Source organism: Canis lupus, chromosome 6 (genome assembly GCF_011100685.1).
Source record: "Canis lupus familiaris isolate Mischka breed German Shepherd chromosome 6, alternate assembly UU_Cfam_GSD_1.0, whole genome shotgun sequence".
Taxonomy (NCBI): domain Eukaryota; kingdom Metazoa; phylum Chordata; class Mammalia; order Carnivora; family Canidae; genus Canis; species Canis lupus.
In genome coordinates this window covers 59,237,291-59,263,181 of record NC_049227.1, presented here as the reverse complement: position 1 = coordinate 59,263,181, position 25,891 = coordinate 59,237,291, and the positions used below count along the sequence as shown (strand labels likewise).

The following is a 25,891-nucleotide window of genomic DNA, read 5'->3' as shown; positions in this document are numbered from 1 at the left end:
GATGAAAGCCTGGTCTCGTGACTTTTCAAGTAAATGGCAAAAGGAACACCTGACTGGCTCAGTCACTGGAGCATGTGACTCTTGATCTCAGGGTTGTAAGTTCAGAGCCCACATTGGGTATAAAGATTACTTAAAAATAAAATCTTAAAAAAATAACAAAAAATAAAGAGAATGGGAATGAGCTGTAGACATCTCTTGAGGAATTTCCCTTTAAAGGGGAGTGGAGAGGTAAAAGAACCCAAAGGAGGAGATGAGGTGAAGGGGGCAGTTTTTAAATTGGGGATAATTGCAACCTGCACTTTGCCCACAGGTCCAACCCAGTGGTGAAGGGACGATTGGTGACCTAAGAGAGAGGGAGTTGCTGGAGGAATAATGAATGGTGTGGAAATCAGAAGCTGGCATCTAGAATACGAGAGCAGGAGTTACTTTAGCTGGGCAGACCATTCATCCATAGGAACAGAAAGGAGGAAGGTGGAGCATGGGTCTACATGCAGGAAGGTTGGTAAAGATGGAAATGGGAGTGTGTAGAAATTCTCCTTCCGTTGCTTCTGTTTTCTCAGTGAAACTCGGAGCACAGGGGTTTGCAGCTGCGGGCAGGGAGGAGATTTCTAAAGAAAGGAGAAATGTGTGAAATAGTCACTTAGGAGAGAGGAAGAATCACGGAGTAGGGAAAGACAGTTGGGTTGCTGAGTCTACACTGGACCCTCTGGAGATCAGTGGTCATGAATTTAAAATAGATCTCGTTGGTCAGCATGATAATGTGTTTCCCCACAGCCACATTCAGCAACCCAGGTACAGGTGCCGAGCAAGCAGAGAGTTGAATTTGGAACACTATGGGTTGCCAGTTCACTAGGATGAAGGAGAGAGGCAGGGGGAGCTGAGGTGGAAGACAGGATTTATAATAGTAGGCATGTAGAAAGACAGGAGGCTGAGTGACTGTGAAAACCTACAGGATCCATGGACTTTGGTCCCAGTGGGATTAACAGATTATTAGCGTGAATGCAAGAGGGAGTGAACTGGAAAATTAAGGGTTTCAGAAATGTTTAAAATATGAGTAGAACTTTCTGTTGATTAAATATAAGAGTGAGAAAAAGAGTGAAGTCAGGAGTAGTATTCAGGCTTTCACTTGAGTTGACTTGATAAATGTGGTTTCCAAGCTCAGGTATTCACCAGGTCAGGCAGCTAAGAATGTCAAAAAAAACAAGGAATGGTTAGGGGCTTGTGTAAACTGGCAGACACATGGTCCTTCTGAAAGGGGACGGCTCAGCTGTAGTTGTTCTTGTCGTATGGGGATCCCAGGCTACTAGAGCCTCTGGTTTTAAAAATAGAGTCAGGTTTTTAATATACGATCTCTCAATTTATAAATGCTGACTACATGGTTTTTTTTTTTTTCTTAGCTAAACAGCAGCAAGTTGTATTTAGACCCCAGACCATTTTTTCCCTTGCAGACATTCTGTCCAGTAAGTAAGATTTATATACATGAAATTGCACCTATACTTCCATCTTAAGAAAGAATTTGAAGCCACATGAGGTAGAGGCAAACCGGGTGCTGAGTTGTGTGGTCCAGGCCACACATCGAGAGCAGTTCTGAGAAGAGGCCCAGGAGAGGTTACAGAGCTCTGGCCAGCGTGGTGCTGATTATGTGCTATCTCCCAGAACCGCGGGCCTTGCCCTCAGGCAGGAATTCTTTGTGGTTTCCATCCCATTAACCTTCAACAGTTTCACTGAAATTTATTTTTAGCTTCTGCTTTTCATTTCCAAATTGATAACGGAATGTAGAAGCATTGGCCCAGAGTGGCAAGGCCATGCTGAGGGGGTACCCCTGGCCCTGAACTAAGAGATGGAGTTGGCGCTGCTCACTTTATGCCTTTCTTTGAGCTTCTCCTGGGCCTTATTCTGGAGGTGGTTCATCCACACCTCTGCCTAGTTGATGTCTTGGGAGGGTCAGGTGCTAAAGCTCTGCCCAACAGAGCAGCTGCCAGGGAAAGTGAAGCTAAGACCTCACTCCCATAGGAATTGGATGAGGACTTCTGATGCTTGTTAGAAGCTTGCCTAGGAGCTTCCTTTGGCTGTGTGCTGGGAGAGGAGACTAGAAACCTGATGGTTGAGAGACACGTTCTTGATGGACAGAGGCTATGGTTATTTGCTAAGTGTTTGTTATTTTTCATATGTTCCAAGCCCTGTAGAGGGCCCCAGGGACACAAATGTGAACAAGGCAGGCATTCCTGTTGTCATGGTGGTTTGCTTCTTGCCTCCTTCCTTCTCTTCATTCATTCCTGAATTACCAAGAGACTACTACATGGCATCCATTGGAGTGGCTGTTGGGAATGTAAAAAAATTAATGTCGGTCTGCTCAAGGATAAGCACATAAGTTGCGATACATTTACATTCCGTAATTGAGAGAGCTTGAGAGTTGTGTGAGTCCACACATGGTATTAGGTGCTATGGGAGATACTGAAGAAGAGGATTCATTCCCCATCATCAGGGAGCATACGGTCTCATGGGAAGAAGCGAAGCCATAGTACCCCCCCAGAAGCACATACGGCTGTTTGATAATTTGTATTTCTGATTCTAAGTGTCTTTTATTCCCAGCAATGTACCTGGTGCTCAAGTACTTAATAAGTGTTGGTTGAATTAATGAATCAATAAGTATGCTTTGCAAGACAGAAATTAACTTGTTGTTGTAATAGAGAGCCATTCTTTCAGAAGGAGTGACATTTGAGCCGGGCCTGAGAAAATAGGTGGCAGTTCCACATGAAAAGAGAGGAGGTGCCCCAAGGCATAGTCCAAATATCAGAAATGGCATGAGCCACTCATGAAGCCCAGGAAACAACAGGGGTTCTGTTTGGTGATGAGCACAGGGCATATGGGAAAATGTGGAGAGAAGAGAAAGGCCAGGGGCCAGTAATGGTGGGATACCGACGGCCAGTCAAGTGCGTTTAGACTTTATTTAGTAGGTCACTGAGTTTTGAAAAGGTTGCTCCAGAGGGGACTCTCAGAAACCGCCACTGGTGGCAGTTTGATAGGTAAATTGGAGGGGTTGCAGGATCAAAATGGGGTTGTATTTTTTTAGAGTGGGGGTGGGGAGACCCAGGCATGAGTGGAGGCTGAGAAGGGCCTAGTGGAAAAAGGGGTTTTTCCTAAGTTTCAAGGTCACTCTGAGGTGCTAAGGGAGGGTGAGATGAGCAGCATGCCTTTGGAGGGCCCAGTGCAGGACACCACCCCTCTCCCCTCCCTGGAGAGAGATGCTTTTATTTTTTTTTATTTATTTTTATTTATTTATTTTTTTTTGAGAGAGAAGCTTTTAGAGGAGCTGGCCTAGGCTGCAGATTCTTGAGCTTCCGAGGCCACTCAAAAAATGGCTAACCAGAGGGTTTCTATTGGACAGGGGGACAAGAAAGGAAGCCAGAAGAGGCTAATTCCACATCCCTTCTATGTTCCCTAGCCTCTAACACGTTGTTCAGGTGGTGTAATTGGGATATTGACAATTGGGCAGAAAATGCAGAATGTGGTACATTCATCTCTCAGGGCCTTAATGACCTTCTTTGTCAGAACTCTTCAGATGCTGTTCAGCACTAACAGCCTATGAATCTGTCAGTGGAGACATAAGGGACTTGAGAAAAGCAGGATGCTTTCTGAAAGCTCAGCCAGCCACCCTCTGCCAGCACCCAGCGGGGGGGATGGTGTGGGGGGGCATCTAAACCTGGCACAATGTGGCTACTTTGATCCATATCTTGCTTACTCATTACTAATATTTTGTAGGTAAAGTTTATAGGAAAATAAACCAGCCAGTTCAGGGTGTTTCACATTCACCTTTTTTCCTCTTTGTCATCACCAAAGAAAGTAGGGCATGTTGTTTGAACAGCATCTGGTCGTGCTACAGCCTGTACCTAAAATTGCAGATGGGCCTTTCTGTAAGAACCCGAAGCACGTGAATACAGATTCTTCATTTGTTCTGTGTATCTTGGTATAAAGGGAAATGACCTCACAGTAAGCCTTAATAAGTTCATCTTTAGGGTGGGCTGTGGACGAGATAGACTCTGTGTGTAATGGAGCCCTTTCTATTTCCTGACATTAGTCACTGAAGGAAAACACCCACATAATAATAAAAATAATACCTAACATCTGTTCGTCAATTTAGAGCTCCCAAGTGCCATATATATTCATAACCAAATATCAGAAATCATATACGTGATGTTATACTGTAAACCAGTGAAAGCAAAATAAATCTAGCTGTTGGGTGCATAGGAGACTATGATCAGTTGGGTAAGGACTTGTGATGGGCAGGCTACTTGGGTTTCTCAAAACCTTCACAAGGGGGAAGCAATGGAGTGAAAAACACCCACAGAGTTAGGGGTCCAAATCCCAGCTCTTCCAGCCAGCAGCTTTCAGCAAGGCACTCAGTGTCTTTAAGTCCAAACTTCCTCGTTGGAAAGTGTAGTGGTAATTCCTCTCAGAGTTGGCATGACAGTAGAAAGAAACAGGGTTCACAGAACTTGTTGGGTGTGGCCTGAACTGAGAAGTGCACAGCGGCTGATGACGCCTTACCAGGATGCCTGACTTGGTGGCCTGCTATTAGATCCTGGCACCACTGAACTGTCCTCACCTCTGTTCCTCATGGCCGCACTATCACACTTCCCACCTGGGTTTTGTCTGTTGAGACCACACATCTGCTCTTTCTTTCTCAGTCCCACGGATACCAGATTGGACCTTCTCTCCACCTGCACAATGGCAGCAACCCCCCAGCCAGGCTTTTGCGTCTCTAATACCCCCTGCATCACAGCTACCTTCTATCTCATGTTTCATGGTGTGACTCTACTTTCCAAAGCTCTGTTCCATGTTTTTATTAATTTGCATGGTCTCTCTGTTGCCCTACAAACTAAAACCAAACTCTCCTGGATTTTAGTGTCCTCTGGAATCTAGCTAAACCTTAACCCTTTAACTTCATTTCCTATGACTCGGTACAGTTTTGAGTTCCAGTCACATAGGCATCTTAACTTTGGGCATATGATGACCTCAGTCCTACTTCGGTGCCTTTGCTTATGCTGTTCCTTGGGCCCAAAATGCACATGCAGCACTGCTTATATTTTAAAATATGCATGTATCATTAGTCACGAAAGAAACATGAGGACCCAGAAATACATCTTTCTTCTAAAAAATGATGAGGAGCTTAATATCTTGACACATAGCCCTTTGCTTTCCATTTTATTTCTGCCTTGATAATTAGTTTTTCGACAGTGTTGGGATATATTACCTTCGTAATGGCATCAGTACATCCTAGTAAGGTAGTACCAGAGTATTAAACCACCCAGAGGAAGATGTTTTTGAATTAGGGGATTTGGAAAGAGCAAGGAGGCAATAATAAGTGTCCTGTTTATGGCACGAAGAAACATTTTTCTAAACCTCCCAGAGAACCTTTATTTTACTATTGCTAGATTTACTGCCATTCCTTAACCTTTTACTTAGATGGAATAAGCACATCACACTTAGGCATTAGTGAAGACCGTGTGTGTGGAGCCCTTCATAGGAAGAGTGCCAGGAATCTCAGCACCTCAAATTATGGCTTCAGATCTCAAGCTGTGGGAAGCAGAATATTCAAAAAGACATTTAAGTTCACTCCCCAGACTCCTTTCCATTATTTTTCTTTAGGTGTAACCAGATATTTTTTGGAATATAGACTGATTGCATTTTCCTTCTGTTCCTTTATCTCCGTAAGAAGAGGTGAGGGAAGAGAGAGGGATATTAATGAGAGAATCTGTTCCCTGTCATACCTCATCCATGATGAATTTCATCAGTCTTTGAAGTTCTCTCTCCGTTTTCTAAAGTGTATAGCACCTCATCTGTGGCAGGTTAGTAGGAACTTCAATAGCCTGATTTCTCTTTCTGCGAATTCATTTAGAAGCAGGAGAGACTGCCTTAGGACGGACGGGGAGGCTCTCGTTCTCAAGAGCCTCAAGAGTTAGTGATTTGTAACTGCCTAAGAGATAGCAGTTACATTTAGGACTTTCTTTTCTACTCAAGATTTTTCTTAGAGGTTTAAGTAGTAGAAAAAGGATCTAGTGACTCTTGTAGTCTAGCTCACTCAGTAAAATTTCTCCTTATCCAGTAAGTACTCATTAAATTTCATTAAATCTCTAAAGCAATTAAGAGACTACTTCTCTTTTTCTATTAGCGTTTATTTGCACGGGCAAGGACATCTTCTCAGAAACCTTAAAGCCCTCGTAATGAGCAATTTAAAGTGGGGGCGAATGAGGAAACATTTTCTTTGGATTGTATCTCCAAACATATGGTATATTCACAGCCCATAAATTGACAGTAACAGCCTGTTTAGTAAAAGGGAAAAATGCTTGTCAGGTTAGCCAGGTCAAATACAAATATGCATAAGCAGTATGATAACTTCAATGTAAAATGAAAACCACAAACGTATTCACAGCAGAAAGTGGAGGGGAACTCCACAATGCTAACAATGGTCGGAAAATCATCTAATTTGTTTTTCTTTTACTTCTCTCTCTGTGTCTGTGTTCCCCAAATCTTCTTTGCTCTGTTATTTGCTTTATAACCAAAAAGTCACTTTTAAAAAGTCAGGTGATGATGGGGGGAAATCAGTTTGGTGCTAATTTAAATGTTATTTTTAACAAAGAAAAATGGGAGGAAACATGTTTCAAATATGGAAGATTAAGTGATTAAATACCATGTGTTGATATAGGGGTTGTTCACTTAGGCAGAAATGGGGAACCCATTGGAAGATCACCAAGAAGCAAAGTCAGTTGTCTGGTTAAGTGAATTAACACCTAGAAAGTGCTTTGAGCAACGCTTGGGATAACATAAGCTAGTTATTTTCTTCGTTCTCATTTTCATTCTTTATCACCCTCAGGTCCTAGCACACTTTATAATACCTTGTACAAATTGTAGTACTCACGAAGTACTTTCAAGTTCATCTTTCTGACCCTTCACAACCCTGGTTCATCTCATAGCTGTGTCACATTTGGACTTTGATGCCCAGAACTGAACTGAACAGAGAACAGTGGGCATGATCTGACAAGCACAGAGATGAGTGGGGCCACCTCCCCCCTGTCCCGGTCATTGTCCATCTGGTAATGTTTGTTTCGTGGCCAGTCTCCTCATTGTCTCCTGTTAAGCTCCCAATCTATGAAAACATCAAAGCCTTTCTCATAAATGTGGTAACTGTTTAGATGGTTCTTTTTTTTTTTTTTTTTTTTTTTTTTATGATAGTCACACAGAAAGAGAGAGAGAGAGGCAGAGACACAGGCAGAGGGAGAAGCAGGCTCCATGCACCGGGAGCCTGACGTGGGATTCGATCTCGGGTCTCCAGGATCGCGCCCTGGGCCAAAGGCAGGCGCTAAGCCGCTGCGCCACCCAGGGATCCCCTAGATGGTTCTTTAACCTGATTTGTGCTCTTGAAAATTTTTGAATTGAATGATTTGACTTGATTCCTGCTAACTATAACCTGTTTTGTTTTGGCCCCTCTTTCAACCTGTTGAGGTGTTTTCATTGCTAATTCTCTTTTGCTGTCTTCTTAAGCTTTGTGCCATCAAAACTTTTTCTGCAGGGGTATCACCGATCTAAATGTGGAACTGGATAGGAACAGGACAGAGAGCCTTGTGCACCCTGTGCATTCAAGGCTTCTTCATAGGTTGGCATAGGAGAACATCTCAGGCTCTTGTTCACTACTTGCTTATTTTTATTTTATTTATAATGCTAACAAAATTCATGTATAGCAGCACAATATTAGGTAAGCTGAAGTGTATAAAAATAATTTATACTTACCCTTATTTGGATATGAATAACGTAAGTATATTTTCATAAAGGCAAGATAAATAACCATTTAAAAAGTCATCTCCTTCCTTCCTTCAGGATACAGGCTATCCTGTATAAGTGAGAAAGCTCTTGGCTTACAAGTTATGGAAAGTTCTGTCAAGTTCAGAAAGCACCATGCATTTAAAAGAGGAAAAAGCTGTATTCCCTGCAACATACTTATGTGCTTTCATTGTTATCCCCGGGAGCCAGATATGTCCGCCACCCTGCCCACCCATCACTCAGCAAACAGGCTGCTGTTTCAGTAGCTGCAGTGAACAGTATTGACTAATCTTGTACTTGCTTGTCTGAGGACAGATAGGTATGCTGAAAAATTAATAACAACATATGTGGTAACAGTGAACATTTTTGAGAAGCAGAATTATTGGGATGTCTGGGTGGCTCAGCAGTTTAGTGCCTGCCTTTGGCACAGGGCGTGATCCTTGAGTCCCAATATCGAGTCCCACATCAGGCTTCCTGTATGGAGCCTGCTTCTCCCTCTGCCTGTGTCTCTGCCTCTCTCTGTGTCTCTCATGAATAAATAAATAAAATCTTTAAAAAAGAGAGAGAAGCAAAAAAAAAAAAAAAGAGAGAAGCAGAATTATTATATATTCCTAAATATGTGACTGAGTATACTAGGAGCATATACAGGACTTTTACATTAATTCTGCATAAAGATAAGCCTTCTGTATTCATAGAATAAATTGTAAACATCTGTCAGATGGCATTTAAATTCATTTGTTTCTCTTATTTGACAAAAGTTTTAAATCTCTGTGTATTTACAAACTTGGCAGACTTGGAATATTTTTTCAGGCTGTTGTTGTAAACAAGCAAACAGCTTACAGAAATTCAGATAGGTAATTTTATCCCAAATGTCTGCTTAAATTCCAAAGGCAACAGAAGTTAGCCCTTAGCAAGCTCAGAAACTGTATATAAATATGCGTGTAGTGAATTTTTTGTATGTATCTTCTAGGTAATATATATGTTGGCTTGAAAAACTCATATATATATATATATATATATATATATATAAAGATGTATCTGTTCATTTTTCTGGCTTATCTTTAGTTTCTTTTTCTTTTTTTTTTTTTAATATTTTTATTTATTTATTTAGGATAGTCACAGAGAGAGAGAGAGAGGCAGAGACACAGGCAGAGGGAGAAGCAGGCTCCATGCACCGGGAGCCCGACGTGGGATTCGATCCCGGGTCTCCAGGATCGCGCCCTGGGCCAAAGGCAGGCGCCAAACCGCTGCGCCACCCAGGGATCCTCTTTTTCTTTTAGTTTCTGATTTTATATGTGAACAGGTTTAACTTTTATAACTTTTAAAATTACTTAAAATGTCTTTGTTTCTACACGTTTCTTATTCATACATGATCTATTCCATTTTATACAGCAATTGAGCTTCTGAAAAGTTGTTGAGGCCTTGAACTTTTGAAAGTGAATTTATTTTTAGATGTCTTAAGAGAGCTCTTTATTTCTCTGTAAAGATTTATTTGTTTATTTGAGAAATAATCTGTAAAGATTTATTTGTTTATTTGAGAAAGAAAGTGCACAAGGGGAGGGGCAGAAGGAGAGAGAGTCTTAAGAGGACTCCATGCTGAGCACAGAACCTGTCTTGGGGCTCAGTCTCATGAGCCTGAGATCACGACCTGAGCTGAAACCAAGAGTTGGGCACTTAACCGACTATACCGCCACCCAGGTGACCCTAAAAGAGCTCTTTTTTTAAAAAAGATTTTATTTATTTATTTATTTATTTATTTATTTATTTACTTACTTACTTACTTATTAAATATATTTGAGAGAGAGAGCACACTGGAGCAAGCAGGATAGGCAAAGGGAGAGGGAGAGAGGATCTCAAGCAGAATTAGAGCGGAGCGGGGAGCCTGACCTGGGACTCCATCTCAAGACCCTAAGATCATGACCTGAGCTGAAACCAAGAGTGAGATATTTGGGGTGCCTGGGTGGTTCAGTCGGTTAAGCATCTGCCTTCGGATCAGGTCATGATCTTGGCGTCCTGGGATTGAGCTCTGTGTTGGGGGCTTCCTGATCAGAGGGGAGTCTGCTTCTCCCTCCCCCTCCCTCTCCCTCTGCCTCTTCCCTGTCATCACTCCCAGCTACTGTTCTCTCTCATTCAAATACATAAAATCATAAGTTAAAAAAAAGAGTTGGACGCTGGGCAGCCCCAGTGGCTCAGTGGTTTATCACTGCCTTCGGTCCAGGGCATGATCTTGGATACCTAGGATTGAGTCCCACCTCGGGCTCCCTGCATGGAGCCTGCTTCTCCCTCTGCCTGTGTCTCTGCCTCTCTCTCTCTCTGTGTCTCTCATGAATAAATAAATAAGATCTTTAAAAAAAATAGTTGGACACTTAACTGACCGAGTCACCCAGAGACCCCTAAAAGAGCTCTTTAAAAAGAAAAGAATAATAATTTCTAAATTTTTCTGTGATCTTAGTGATCATATTTTCTTAAAGCAGTTTACATCTGTGTATAATTTTTGAGACCAGGATAAACTTGTCTCTGAGTTTCACACTGCACGGTATCATCTCCAGCTCTGGGGAGCAGAGCAGGCAATGTTTCCATAGGAAACACCAGGAAAAGAAAGCTATTCCAGAAAATGTTTATGAAACATTTTACATAGTATATATATTACATTTTCTTTTAACAGGCAGTTGTTGGAATCATTAGTAGAGATTATAATCTTAATATAATATCAGTGTAGTTTGGGATCCCTGGGGGCTCTGGTGGCGCAGCGGTTTGGCGCCTGCCTTTGGCCCGGGGCGCGATCCTGGAGACCCGGGATCGAATCCCTCGTCGGGCTCCCTGCATGGAGCCTGCTTCTCCCTCTGCCTGTGTCTCTGCCTCTCTGTCTCTCTCTCTGTGACTATCATGAATAAATAAATAAAATCTTTAAAAAAATAAAAAAATATCAGTGTAGTTTATGAATACATTCTCTAATAAACATAATATGATACATGAGTTTTAGTTTGCAGACTAGCCTCCAGAAATATATCTCTTAAGTGGCTTGTTGTTATATATTCTTTGCCACTAATAATGTGTTTCTGGGGTTTGGGCAGAAGTCAGAATGTGTTGAGAGGGTCATTACTTGAAGTCTTTCCTTTGGTGGGTGAGAAGGCAGATGGGTGAATTGGGAGTGATAAAGGATAGCTAGGAAGAGGCCCAGAGGGAGGGGTATGGGGAGGAGGGGATCATAAAACTTTGGGTCAGGAAGAGGCCTTGGAGACCATGTTGTCTAGTGCCATTATCTTACAGAAGAGGAAACAGAGATCCAAGAAGTCTGTGTTGCTGGCCCAAGGTCACATAGCTAGTAGCTGAGCAGGACCTAGGGTCCAGGTCTCCTGACTCCCTGCTCAATTTATACACTGGCGGGTGCTGATAAGCTGCCAAGTCCACACTCTGGGGTTTGTGGGGAGTGGAGCTATGAAGAAGAGTGGAGGGTGGGGGAAGTTCCTGTGTGGGGACCAGGTTTTCTCTCTCCTGGAGGACAGAGATGGCAGGGACTAAGCAGAGAGGTCAAGGCCCTAGCCAAATAAATTAGCATTTAGGACAGAGTCCAGTGTAAAAATGGGAAATTGCTATACCATAGTGCTGATGATAATAATTACTCTTCTACTTTTTGGATACCTATTAAATACTAGGCATTGGGCTGTGTGTTTTACTATAACGTATCACTTAATTTTCATAGTAACCCCATAGGAGGGTGCTATGTTTCCATTTTCAGAAGAGCTTGCTGATAATTCAGAGCTACACAGCTTGCCCAAAGTCACATTACTTGCTTTGAGGGAGAGTGCCATGATTTGAACCTGTTTTAGCCATGTATCTTTGGTGTCTGTAGTGTTGTGCTACCAAACCAGAATCATAGATCAGAAAGGGTTGGGCAGATGTGACAGCATCAGAGATGGGCAGATACGGTGAGGTGCAGCATGGTATGTGTCTGGTCCTGGAGGCTTACACGAGGACAACATTGTCATGGTGTAATTGGAGTCCACCTCACCTGGCACAGTAGTTAACAGTGGAGGAATTAGGGATACCTATAGAAAGGAATGCCCACCTAATCCCTATACTTATCTCCTGAGGAAGTAAATAAAGATAACCCATTATCTCCTAAATGTTGCTGAACCTGGATATAAGGTATAGTGCCCATAGGCAACTAACTAACTGATGGTATGCCAGTGTACCAAAATCCACTGATACTCTGGAAGTGATGCCACCACAAACATTTGTCAGATCTTAGGATTTCAGGGGTGCCTGGCTGGCTCAGTCAGTAGAGCATGCAACTTTTGATCTTGGGGTCATGAGTTCAAATAACACCTTGGGCATAGAGCTTACTTAAAGAAACCAAAACCAGAACAAAATCTAAGGATTTCAGCGCAGGAGAAATGAAATGGTGAGGAATGGATAAAACCACAGTCTGATGAGGCGTCATTAAGTATCTGTGGATTCTAAACATCATTGAAGTTTACCCTGAAAGAGGGCTTTGGAAGAAAACTTGCATTCCGCCTTTAAGGGGAGAAAAAGAGAAGCATTATTCATTGAACATCTTACAGTGTTCCAGATATTAGGTGCTTTCCAGTCCTCATAAATCATAGAAAGGAAATACTCTCACTTGCTATGGATCAAGAAATTGAGATCATTTGCTATAGACCACTTACACATGCACGCACACACATAGTTTTAGTGAGATACACAGACAACCCCCGACTTACAATGGTTCAACTTATAATTTTTTGATTTTACAATGGTGCAAAAATGACACACATTCAGTAGAAAACAAGTTTCAAATTGTGAATTTACATCTTTTCCAAGGCTAACAATAGTACAGTAGTCTCTTACGATGCTGGGCAGGGGCCCCAGCTCCCCATCAGCCACAGGATCACAAAGGTCTAGAATTCTGATACACTGACAATCATGCTATAACCATACAGCATTCACTTTCAGTACAGTATTGAATAAATTACATGGGATATTCAGCTTTATTATAATAAGCTAGGCTTTGTGTTAGATGATTTTGCTCAGATATAGGCTAATTTAAGTGTTCTGAACATGATTAAGGTAGGCTAGGCTAAGATGTGATGTTTTTGGTAGGTTAGGTATATTAAATGAATTCTTAAAAACATTTAATTTATTTACTTATTTTTTAGAGGAGGGGAGGGAAAGAGGGAGAGAGAATCCCAAGCAGGCTCTACTCCCAGTGCAGAGCCCAATGTGGGGCTCAATTTCATGACCCCAAGATCATGACCTGAGCCAAAAATCAAGAACTGGACACCTAACTGAGTCACCCAGGCACCACTATTAAAATGCATTTTCAGCTTACAATATTTTCAACTCACAGAGGACTTATTGGGACATAACCCTATCATAAATTGAGGAAGATCTGTAATTTATATACTGTAACATTCAACTGTTGTAAAGCATATAATTCCAAACGACCTTTTAAGGTAGCAAGTTGCCTGTCATTGAAAATATTTGAGTAGAAGAAGCTGGAAAATTTCCCAGTCAAGGATATAGTAGAAGAATGTTCTGCTTCCATCTCTAGGAAAGTTGATTTTAAGTAATGCAAAAATGGTTTCAGTACCCCCAGAGTGTGCTGAGCAGCTAGCTGTTCACTTCAGTGTTTTAAACTTTGATGGATACATGAAAAAGGAAGGGCCCCGAAGACATTGGTTGTGCTTGTCATCTTCACTTTGGCTGTGCACTAGAATTGCAGAGGAGCTTTTTTAAAATTTATTTATTTTAAAGATTTATGTATTTGTTTTTAGAGACAGAACATGGCGGAGAGGGATAGAGGAAGAGGAGCTTTAAGCTGACTCTGTGCTGAATGTAGAGCCCAACACGGGACTCGATCTCACCACCCTGAGATCGTGACCTGAGCCAAAACCAAGAGTCAGATGCTCAACCAACTGTACACCCAGGCCCCCCTGCAGAGGAGCTTTTAAACACTTCTGGTGTTTGAAATATGATATGAGAAAAAAAATAAAATAATAAAATAAAATATGATATGAGGGCTACACACCCAGGGCCAGCTTAGCACTTCTGCAATTGGGCACCCCCCCCCCCCATTGACCACACTTTAGAGGCTCCATCACATTATTCTAGGACATAGCTGTGCTAAAAACTGCTTTCTTCAGCTGAGGAGAGGTTCAAGTGCACTTAAGAAGGTTATGGAGGGTCAAAGACCCAAACTAGCCCGTCCTGCCAACAGCCACAGCTCCTACCTATTGTTTTTTCTCTGAGTTGTTTCTCTGAGCCCTGTTGGTGACTCAGCCCCATCTTAGTGACTTCTAGTTTGGCAGCCGCTGCTGCTGCTGTGGTCCTAAGTCCGGCTCTTTCAAGATGTCCGAGGCACCCTTGGTGGTTTAACCAGAGATGGCTCGTCTCATGACCTTTCTTTCAATCAGATGAGCTTTTGTTTGTCTCTAACTCACATCCACCAGACATTTCTGCAGAGTTCAAGGATAGAAAAGACCTTGAGAAAAGAATAAGTGTGAATTCCATATCCAGATCTGGTCAGTGTTCCTGCTTTCAGAACAATGATTTTATCCACATTTGAAAGTTCTGTGTCTCTTTTCCAGAGGTACGGGTCACTGCATATATGCCTACATCAGAAGATCAGTGCTTTCTCTTTTTATCTTTCATATAGAGCTTGTATAGTTAACTGATTGTAATGTGGTCCAGTGAAAATCTAGCCTGGAGCCAGAAGGTGCCAGAACTGGTGGCCTGGGGGAGCCTATAAAACCCTTCTGAACCTCAGTTTCTTTGTAAAATGAGACTAACAATTCCTGCCTAAGTGTCACTTTAAGAATCCAGTTAGAGGATGTGTGTGATGCCTTACAACGGTGCATGTGTTGCACTCTTACTGTGTGCCAGGTGCTGTTACTCATCCTTGGGGAAACAGACATGAATAAGTAATGATCCCTGCCCTGGAGAATCATACAGCTCAGTAAAGAAGATAGATTCAAAGCCAGGTAATTGTAAAAGGGTGTGGAGATGCCAAAATGCACAGGATACTCTTGAGAGCCTTAAAGAAGGATCAGAAGGAGTAGGTTACCGGCAAAGAGATTTCGGGGAAGGCTTCTCACAGGTACTGATGGGCAACAAAGGGGAAGTCAGGGTGAGTCCGAGAAAGCTGGATATTCCCAGCAGAGGGAACAGAGTGGCAGAGGCATTGGGACCATGAAGGGGGATGTTGTGATGCTAATGCTTATAAGTGTTTTATTTCAGGTCTCACATGCTTTCCCTTGGGAGAAATGACCTTTTTATTAAGTAGAGTGCTTTGAGAGGGTTCAAAAGAAGAAAAAAGGCTTAATACATAGTCATCTATTTTCCTCTCCATTTGTCCGATTTTGTGTAGGTATTTGGGAGATGGAACGGGAATGAGGCTCCGTGATTCATGTATATCATCAAAACCCCAAGATTAAAAAGACCACTTTGCCTGGGTCAGGTGTCATATATTTGTTGAATGCTTGAGGTGGTCATTGAAGCATCGTGGTACTTACAGAAAGTCTCTCTCAGAGGAAGGAGGCGGACTTTTATAAAGAAAGCTTTGATAGCTCAGGGGGTCTGAATTGTAATTAAGCCGAGTGCTGGTCCACAAGCCATGCAGAGCACTTAGCAGGAGCATCAGTTGAGCCTCACAGCAATTTTCTGTGTCTGCCTCAGTTTTTATAGCCGGCAAAACCACAACAGTATCCCTTTCAAGACTGTTCTTAAAGCAGCCGCCTCGTTTGGTTCACGTGTCCTGTCCTCATCCTGTACCCTTCCCAGTTGTACTCCCCCAGGAATCAGGAAACCACAAAGCCGTGTATCCTGCAGTGATTTCATTTCTTCTGCAATGACCAGCGGAGGCAGTAGGGGCCCTGGGAGTGTAAATGGTGCATAATTCCTGTGCTGTGTGCTTCCATGCCGTCAGTTGTCAAGCCTAGGCCTGACACAGCCAGACTTCCTCCTGGCCAGGAAACAGATTGTGCCTATGCATTTCTAGTCCAGCGAATCCTAGCAGAAGGGCAGATGGTCTCATCAAAAAAATGTGACAACCAGGGGCCTAATCTCTCTTGCCTCTTCTGTTGACTCTGACCATGTGTGGTGTTGAGGAAGGGGGAGACTATGGGCTTTTTCATGGCTCCTCAGGTTCTGAGCTGCCTGTCTGAGCCCTGATGCTCTGTGCCCTATGAGTGTACAGAAGAGGGGATGTGTAAGTGAGGAGGGCTCCCAGGAGGCAGCAGGAGACCCAGATTCCAGCTCTCACTCTGCCTCACACTGGCAGCTTTGGCCTTGAATAAGTTGTCATCGATGGGTTATAACTTCTTTCCCATAAAAGGAAGACATTCTCTGCAGTTCTCTCTAGATCGAAGCTGGCAGGAATCGAAGTCACAAACCTCACTCTAACTGCATCGTTGCCTGATTTCCAGCTGTCGTCTCGTTCTTCTCCACCTACTTGCCCTTGCCCTACTCTGTTCTTTCATGCCTGGCTTTCAATGTCTGGAGGGATCCTTTGGTGCCCAAGTAGGGCTAGATTGCCAGGTAGGCAGGTGAAACATGCATTTAGGGCACCTGCAAAGCAAAGACACCATTAGAAAATGTCTTTAAAAGAATTTTGGTATTCACTGCTTTAAAAAAAATCAAAGTGGCCATCATGGGGGAAGAGTGGACTTTTGCTGGACTTCCTTATTATTTTATGGTTTGTCATTTAAATTCTATTTGGGGGAGGGGAGATGACACCTGGGTGGCTCAGCAGTTGAGTGTCTGCCTTTGGCTCAGGGCGTGACCCTGGAGTTCCAGGATCCAGAACCACATCAGGTTCCCTGTGAGGAGCCTGCTTCTCCCTCTGCCTGTGTTTCTGCCTCTCTCTCTGTCTCTCATGAATGAATAAATAAAATCTTTTTAAAAAAATAAATAAATTCTATTTGGGGGAACTCTATAATCTTTTTAGTATTTTGATTATTCAGACATTATTCCTTTGGGGACAAAAATGAATATGCAAATTTCCATTGTGCTTAATGTAAAAAAAGTGCAAACATGGTCATAAAATTTAAATTTTATACAATTTTTTATTTTTTAAAGATTGTATTTATTTATTCATGATAGACATAGAGAGAGAGAGAGAGAGAGAGGTAAAGACAGGCAGAGGGAGAAGCAGGCTCCATGCAGGGAGCCTGACATGGGACTCCATCCCGGGTCTCCAGGATCACGCCCTGGGCCGAAGGTGGCGCCAAATCGCTGAGCCACCCAGGGATCCCCAGAATTAACTGAGCCCCAGATACATTTGGTTACTGCTGAATCAGACACAAGCATGTGTGGAGGAATAAACTGACAGCCTGAAATGTCCTAACACTGTTTTCCTTCCTTTGCCACCTTGAGATCCATGGAGATCACGGCTGCTACTTAAGTTCCTTTCTTTTTGATAAAACCTAGTTAAGTTATTTCAAATTGCAGTCTGATAGTCTGACTATCAGATCGTGGTACTCGATCCCGGGACTCTAGGATCGTGCCCTGGGCCAAAGGCAGACGCTAAACCACTGAGCCACCCAGGGATCCCCTAAATTTTATACAATTTTTTTTTAAGAAAAGGGTCACTAAAGACTTAATCTCCTACCTCTCAACTTCTGGGACTCAGCCTTTTCACGAAAGCCTCCAAGACGTAAAGGCAAGCGTGCTGTTTTGCTCCGTGCCCTTTTGTCTGCACTAGCCACGTGTGCACTTATTTTAATATCATAACATGTATCTCTATAGCACTGGCTCACCAAAGCCTCCCATTGGACTGTGTACTTTCCAGTTGAAAATGTCCATGGTGGGGGTTAGGCCTTGGGACAGAGCTAGGCCAGGAAGAGAGATGCAAGAGTATGAGCCAGTTCTTCCAGAATTTACAGTCCTCCTTCCAGAATTTACAGTCAGATTGAGACAGTCGTTATTCTCCAGAACGATTACATGCAAAAAGTAGCCATAAAAATGTGAAGGAGTGCTATAGGAGCTTAGAGGCAGAGCCGTTTCTGGGAGATGCTCCCTGCTGCAGGGACCTTGAGGGAAGGTGGTGGAGGGTTTTGTCATATTAACAAAATGTGCATATCTGACTAGCCTGTTACTTTCTTTCTAAGTTCTAAATCCCATGATTGTGAACTGTTGGCTGCTACCCCTTCTCCAAGCTGCCCCAAACTAGTTTCTTCCAGACTCACGCACTCTGTCCCTGTTCCTCAGTATCTCTCCTGCCCTGGCTTTGGTCCTTTGAGCCTGCCCCTTCTGATAAGCCACTGGAGCCACTGAAAAGAAGAGTCCAGTGGAGTGCCCTGGGACCACAGACTACGAGGGCCTTTTTTTTTTTCTAGCAGACTCTCCATGTGGTTGCCTGGGGGGCTTACATGGTCCCCCGGTCCTTGTTTTCACCACACTCTAGTTAAGTGCATGTCCTCATTGTCCTTGTCGCCATCATTACCATCATCATCAAAGTAAGATGTATGGAGTGCTCATGATGTGCTGGGTGCCACACGTACAGGTTCCTAGCCTCAGCCCAACCTCAGATGAGTGCTGTTTTTTCCATCTTACTGATGAGGAAAGGGAGGGACAGAAACGTGAAGTAAGCAGCCTGAAGATCAAACTGCTAACGAATGGCAGAGCCAGAATTCTTAAGCCAGTGGTGGGATTTTCTGATCCCTGCTCTTAACCATGACACTGTATCATGCGTCCCAAGGAAGAGGGGCTGGGGAGGTCTGGTGGGCTGGAAACAGCATGGGGTAAGTGGTAGCGCCTTGTGTTTGAAGAGAGGAAGAACTGATTCTGAGTTTTCTTTCTGGCAAGTTGAAGGTGTTTTAAATTGTTGACAAGAAAATGCTTCCTCTTAAATATATTAGATAGTATCTTTTCTCTGTAATGCCACCTTTCTTCATTCTCCTCCTCGTGTTTTTTGTTTTTTGTTTTTTTTTTTGCCCGGTATTTGATCAAAATAAAATTGTCTGATAGGGATGCCTTTTCAATGAGCTCCACAGTATCACATTACCAAGTGTAATTTCCACTCAGGTGACACCGTTCTCACCGCTGAGGGAAATGGCAGGATTAGCCAGAAAGGCTGGTATTAGGTATCTTACCTCTTCCTCTTCAAGCAAGCACAGTCACACACACTGAAATGTGTCTTTTCACCATTCTGGTGGTGTTGGTTGACTTTTTACTTTAAAAAAGAGGGTTTCCTTCTAAAAGTTAAACACATTGTTTCTTCTGCTTCTTTAGCACTACTGACTTTTGGGTGTGTTTGCTGATATTTGTAATAGTGGTGATAACCATGACTCATCAAAAGCAGTTTCTTACTTTATGAACCTTTCAATCTGCTTCTTCCCTTGAATGGAGTTCTGAAGACTAATTTGATGCCTCAGATTGAGCCCAGAAATTTCATAGTTGCCTCTGCACTGATGTCTTCCAAAACATAAGTGTACTATTAAGATCATCTTAGGAACTCTGGTATCTAACAACCACTAGTCATTTATTTAGTGGCTCGGGAGGCTCCAGTTACTCATTATTTCTGACCCTAAGAGTAATGATCATCCTGGAATTTCCAGTTTAGCTTGAGACCACCCAGTTTCCCCCTTCTCAGGACTCAAGCCTGTGGCTGTTTTTTTAAGGACAAACCAGAGAAGGCGGGGTCTTGAGAATTAAAGTGAGGGGACAGGATGAAAACAGAAGAGAGAAGTGTCTTTTGGAGCATTCTGGAAGAGCTCTCTTATCTTCCTCCCATGCTTCCTTCGAATCCAAAAGCATCTCACCCTTAGCTTGGCTCCTCCAAGAGTCCCCAGGCTCAGCTGCGGTTTTCATCACAGCTGTAATGACCATCTGACCACTGGGGAATTCAAGGAAGTTGGACCCTCGGCTTCTCTTTGGAGTTAATGGAGCATCCTATAATTTAACAGATGTGAAACTGTTTTTAGAGATATCAGCTTCCCACTGATCTGGTTCCTGGGCTGTGTCTTTGTGGATCAGGGCTAGGGAAGGGAAGGAAGGAAATAAAATGAAATGAGTTCTCTCACTTTTCTTCCTTAAAAGGACTGAGAAGGAATACAGAAGGTCAGGGGAATTTGACCTCAGTGAGCTAGCTTCTCTTCTGTTGGCTCCAGGTTACTTTTGGCTTCTGCTGCCCAGGTCTCTGGAAAACTGCAGGCGAGGGCATAGACACCTTAGCATCCCAGTTCCAGCATCATGACTTCACAGAAAGCACTGGGCTTTTACAACCATCAGAAGACTTGGGTTTAAGTCTCAGTGCCACCACTATTAATTGGCTGAGTAGTCTTAGGCAGAGAGGTGAACCACTCAAGCACAGTTTTCTCCCTTAGTTGGAGATTGATAATAACACTTATTTTACAGGGTAGTTGTGGAGATAAATTTGAAAAATGACATGTGTTAAATCACTTTGTTAGCTATATAGTATCTTTGCTTGTTACGATTCTAGAAATTATGCCAAAGGTTAAGTTTTCACCTTTGTCATTTGGCTTGCAAAATACTCGGAAGAAAAGTGTGCAGGTGGTTCATGCTCCTCATAGGTCAGAAACCTATTCCCATGTGCTAAGTCATCAATAATATTTTTGATAGAGCTGTTTCTCTTTTGAATATATTTTAGACGAATTGTTTCCCTCTAAGATTTCACAAAAAAATTGGTACCATGTTTGGGTCTACCTCCCCAAGAAACTGGTGGGGAGGGATATGGTCACAGAGCCACCCATGAACAAATAAGACCAGATAGATGCTTTTCATTTCCTTCTCACCACAATTTTATACATATATCTGCAATAAATAGTTGCTAGAAACTATGCAATAGACAAAGCAAGGTGACCTACCTACTCTTGAGGTTTGAGGGGGGGCCCAGAAATAACCCCTCCTCCCTTGCCCAGATTAAAAAGCTTTTGAGAAAGATAAAGGAGTCAGGCTGATGGACAGCAAGATCCCATCTTTATTACTGAAAATACTTTTTGGAGAATGTGGCTTTGGGTCTGCAGCCAAGTGGGCCTTCTGAAATTTCATCCTTGATTTAGATAAACTACCCACTCTTTCCCCGGCATAGCAGGACAGCGGAAGCTGGCAGCCAGGAGGTATAGCCTCCTACCAGCCAGCAGGAGTCCAGAATGCATCATCTCTATAGGCAGGCAGATCCCAAAGGGAAGAAAGAAGAAGAAGAAAGAGAAGAGGCTAGATCTGTTATTGTGGGGAATTTTGTCCAGGTGATAACATGAGGAGAGCAAATAAAAGTCCTCTTATGACACCTGCTGTGGCCTCTCCAAGGGTAGATCAGACCTGGCCCTGCTCACCAGGGACATTTGATGAGGAAGGGAGATAAGACATCTGTCCGTGTGATTGAACTTGAGATTGCTCTTCTTTGTGCTTCTTCACCCTTTAGCTAAAGCTTTAAATTTGGAGTAGGAGCACATTTTATGTGGCCTACTGAGGAGGTGTTTTAACTGGCCCCCACGCCTTTTTACTTCTGATGCCTTCCTATATCCGAAGCTGCTTTCAAGCACCACTTTTAGGCTTTAAAAAAAATAATTCTTATTTGACGAAAAAAATAACGAAAGGACTAATTCCTTTTCCTAAGGAGCCAAACAGTATTGCCTTACATACATCTGGTGGTGCATATACCTTAGCCCAGAGGTGATTAAGCAGGATACAGAGTACCTTGTTTGGCAACACTCAGCTCACATAGAAGCAAGTGCATTGCAGCTGTTGAAGAGTAGAAAAAAAGTAGGCCTTGAAAGGAATTCTACTATTTTTATTTTTATTAGCACCATTAATTTCATAGCTTTGGAAATTGGTTTGTAGCACTTCACTGATAGAACCCCATAATCCCACCTCTCACCCACCTTCTCTTTTCTACTTTTCCCAACTTCTGTGTGTTTTTAAAGAATAGAATTTTGTAGAATTTATGGTAGACCATGACCTTTTTGTTAATGTGTTCTCAGCCAAACTTTGAGAGCTGGTTATCAACCAGGACCCGAGGCTGGCTTTCTTCAGGAAAACCTCCCCCTGTGTCGTGCCAAGCTTTGTTACCACTCCATGTTGTTCTCATATGGGCTATGGAGTAAGACCAATCCGTGCCTGTGCATTTGTAGTAGCCACTGGATAAGAACCAGAATAATGAGTCCAGAAGTAAAGGGTCACAGCTCTAACCTGCTGAGTCATCTCAGCTCAGCCTTGCTGGCAAGAGTCCCCAAGCTGCATTTACTTTGCTTTACTTACTGTATTTTAGCCTGTCAGAGGCTCTTTCACAGATGAGGAGGGGAAGCTTATGTAGAAAGGGATAGGTCTTGGTGGAGCCCAGGAATCTGGGTTTGTAATGTATACCCCAATTCATCTTGATTCTGGTGTTGCTTTAGAAAAAAAAAAAAATGCAAAAGAATGGGTCACTCAGTATCCTCCATGCAAACCTGTCAGCATTTATTCGTGCAGAGAGGCTATTGTGAGTTGCCAGCAAAGGGTCCCGAAGGGCTTCTTGGCCATCCTTCAGGTGCTGGGCTTCCTGTGTTCTCCCATGCTTCTACACACCAATGCCAGCGGCCTTCACTTCATTTTATTGCTAAGTGGCAGGGATGTGCATGAACAAGAAAAATAAATACCAGAGAACTGACAAGTGCTACATGAAATTTTGTTTTGGAACTTGAAAGCTAAACACTCCGAGGCCAAAAAACATATATTTTTACTTCTTTTCTTTTCCGTGCCCTGGCCTGAGGTAACCTTTGCTTCAATTTACACCATCCCACTAAAAATTTTTATTACTCTTTCCTAAACTTTTTTTCTTCTGCTTATTTTCAACTGTCTAAGTCTTTTCCAGCTTTGAATGAGTCTCTACTCTTTTAAGATCACTTTTTCTCCTGAACAATTGAATCGTTAAAAGTGAGCATGACATAGATTCATGCCCATTATATAGAGGTGTGGGGGAGGGGGAAATGGTAGGGCTCTGCAGGATTGGTCATTAAATGTTAAAACAGCAAAGGATCTTAGATATTTTAAACTCCAGGGGCATGTTTTTTTCTACAGAACTCAAACTTATGACTTAAAGTGTACTAAACTCATATTATTATTCGTCATCACACGATTGCCGTTTCCTTTTTTTTTTTTTTTTAAGATTTTATTTATTTATTCATGAGAGACACAGAGAAAGAGAGGCAGAGACACAGGCAGAGGGAAAAGCAGGCTCCATGCAGAAGCCTGTTGTGGGACTCAATCCCCAGACTCCAGGATCACGCCCTGGGCCGAAGGCAGGCACTAAATCGCTGAGCCACCCAGGGATCCCAATTGCCCTGTTTCTAAATTCCAAGTACTTTATGGGTGGGAACTTTGATTCATCTCCAGAATGTGGTCTAGATCCCAGAGAGGTACCAAATGAATGCTTGCTCGATAGGGTGGCTCGAATAATTTATTTTTTAAAATATCTGTTGCATACTTTTTGTATACCAAGCAATTAGAATCTGTCATATGACAAATATACAAAGATCAATAAGGCATAGTTTCTGCTCTGGAATAACTAACACTCTGTTGCGTAAACAAACGCTTATATCTTAATGATTACCCTAATGAACAGTGAACCAAGTAGTGTGGGGACTCAGCTAATCTGAGCAGCTGACTGCCTTGGGGTGAAGATGGGAGGCAGATGGCTTTTGTGGAAGGATATATTTGACTTTGGATTTTAAGTGTAAACTGAATTTTTTTCTTTTTTTTTTTATTCATGAGAGACAGAGCAGGGGCAGAGACACAGGCAGAGGGAGAAGCAGGCCCCATGCCGGGAGCCTGATGTGGGACTTGATCCTGGGACTCCAGGATCATGCCCTGGGCCAAAGGCAGGCACTAAACTGCTGATCCACCCAGATGTCCCAATGTGAACTGAGTCTTAAATTTTTATGTCAAGAAGGAAGAGCCAATCTAACACAGTGTTACTGTTTTGCAGATAGAGAACCTAAGGCTAGGATCCAAAAGCTATTCCGTGCCAGAACTAGAATCCTACCAGAACTTTCCTGTTGCTTCCAGAAATAGAACTTGGGGCACCCAAAGAATTGACTGTTTGGGGAAAATGGGATCAACTCTGAGTATCGTTTCTCCTAGAACAACTGGGTATGTTAGAGTCACCTTTATCGTGAAGCTATCTTAGAAGGATTGATTAACTGTTAAACTCTCTTTTGTATGAGCCTCAGGTCCTGGTACATAAATTAGTTACATTATTTTAATATTTTATTACAAAACAGTAAAAGGCAGGGCAGTCTGGAAACTTGCTAGTTGGAATAGTGTGTGGCCCTGAAGTAATCTAGGAATTGTAAATCATTGCACCAAACATAATAGAATGTCACACAGTATAATTAATTAGGCAGATAAAAGAAAGGATGAACGAATTTTATTCATCTATTTTCTGAGCATACTCCTGGTACATAAGTGAAACTGAATAAAGGGCACTGAATTATTTGAATGTTGAATGCTATCTTAAACCTTTTCTATAAAATTATTAAGATTTCACTGTATTTTTTGTTTTCAATTAATTCTGATTATAAAGATTGGTTAATTGAGAAAGCAGCCTTTTGACCTAATTGGTGTACATAAAATTTCTGTTCCTGTAAGGTTTATTCCTAACTTTTTGACCATATGTCCACAGAGCATTTTTAAATTCATTTTATATCATTTGTAATTCTTGATTAGTAGAATTAAGTAGATTCACTTAGTACCCTCATTAAGAAACATTTGAATGCCTTCCTTATATGTCTCTAAAATGATTACCTGGACAACCTACAAAAAAGTGTGTGTGCTTGTGTATTTAGGTTTAGTTTTGCTTCCTTGTCTATCAGCTTTTTTGTTTTAAGATTTTCTTTCTTTATTTAAGAATGAGGGGTGGTAGGGAAGAGGGTCAGAGGTAGGGAGAGAAGAGAATCTCAAGGAGACTGTGCTGAGCACTGAGCCCACCATGGGACTTCATCTCATGACCCTAAGATCATGACCTGAGCTGAAATCAAGAGTCAAATGCCCAACTGACTGAGGCACCCAGGCACCCTCTGGTTTATCAGTTTTTAGTTCTGTGACTTTACAGAATGTTACCTAACATTTCTTAGCTTTTTTTTTCCCACCTATAAAATTAGGGAAATAATTTTCCTCAGTTTGCCTCAAGAAGCTGTATGAATTAAGTAGTCTTCATAAAACCCCTCCTCAAATGTGCCTAACACATACTTGAATCTGAGTAAATTATAGCTTGAAGTATTTTGCTGCTTTTCCTATGGATATATTATAATGCATTAAATAGAGTCACAAAACAAATCTGTTTTGTATTGAGAAAAAGTATCCTATTCTTTCCCAGAACATAACAGTATGATAAATATCCTGCCTCTGTCTTTATTCTTTTGGGGTTCTAGTGACTTTTTTTTGTAACAGCAGGTTTTAATGATTAATTTTGAGGCCTGAACCTAAGCATTATTGACTAAGATGAAAACCACAGGTCCCAAGAGTCAGTAAGTATTGATGTTGGTTGAGAGCCAATGGGATAATGATGTTTTATATATTAAATATTAAATGCAGAATCTTCTGGTTTGGTGAGTGTTGCTAATGCTGCCAATTAAAACATGACAGTTTGATTTATAGAGGTTTAATTTTATCTGCATACAATCCGTTCCAGCAGATGGTTACTATATAATAATGATAAAATACTGTTACCAGTCCAAGTAATTTCTTGAAATTCTGTGTGAATTCAGAGAGAAAAATGAAAAAAAAGTTGTTATTTAAATGCTTATATTTTTCAGTGGGTGGCTAAATTTGCGTATTTAATCTTGCTTTGAATGTTTATGTTTTAAAGGTACTATAAATGATGTCTTAAATATAAAACTAAGTAGAAAAAAAAATTTTGTGGGAATATAGGCATCCTTCCTCTTTCATTTTCTTCTTTTCCATAATTCCAAAACATCATTCAAAACTCCCACGTAGTTGCTTTAAAGGTGTACAGTTTTCTGAAGCGCAATCATTTCTGTCACCATAAACCTGTATTGCCTTTGTTAGTTTCATATCTGCGACTGGAAATAGGGTTTTAAAATCATGCTTAAGCAGGATTTGAGGGGAATGTATT

General features: G+C 42.0%; 1 protein-coding gene across 7 annotated transcripts in view; it reads left to right on the top strand.

The window, feature by feature from the left end:
* Positions 1–25,891, top strand: part of LOC119876388 (volume-regulated anion channel subunit LRRC8D) — a 112,956-nt gene that overhangs the window by 60,814 nt on the left and 26,251 nt on the right. The window lies entirely within an intron of this gene.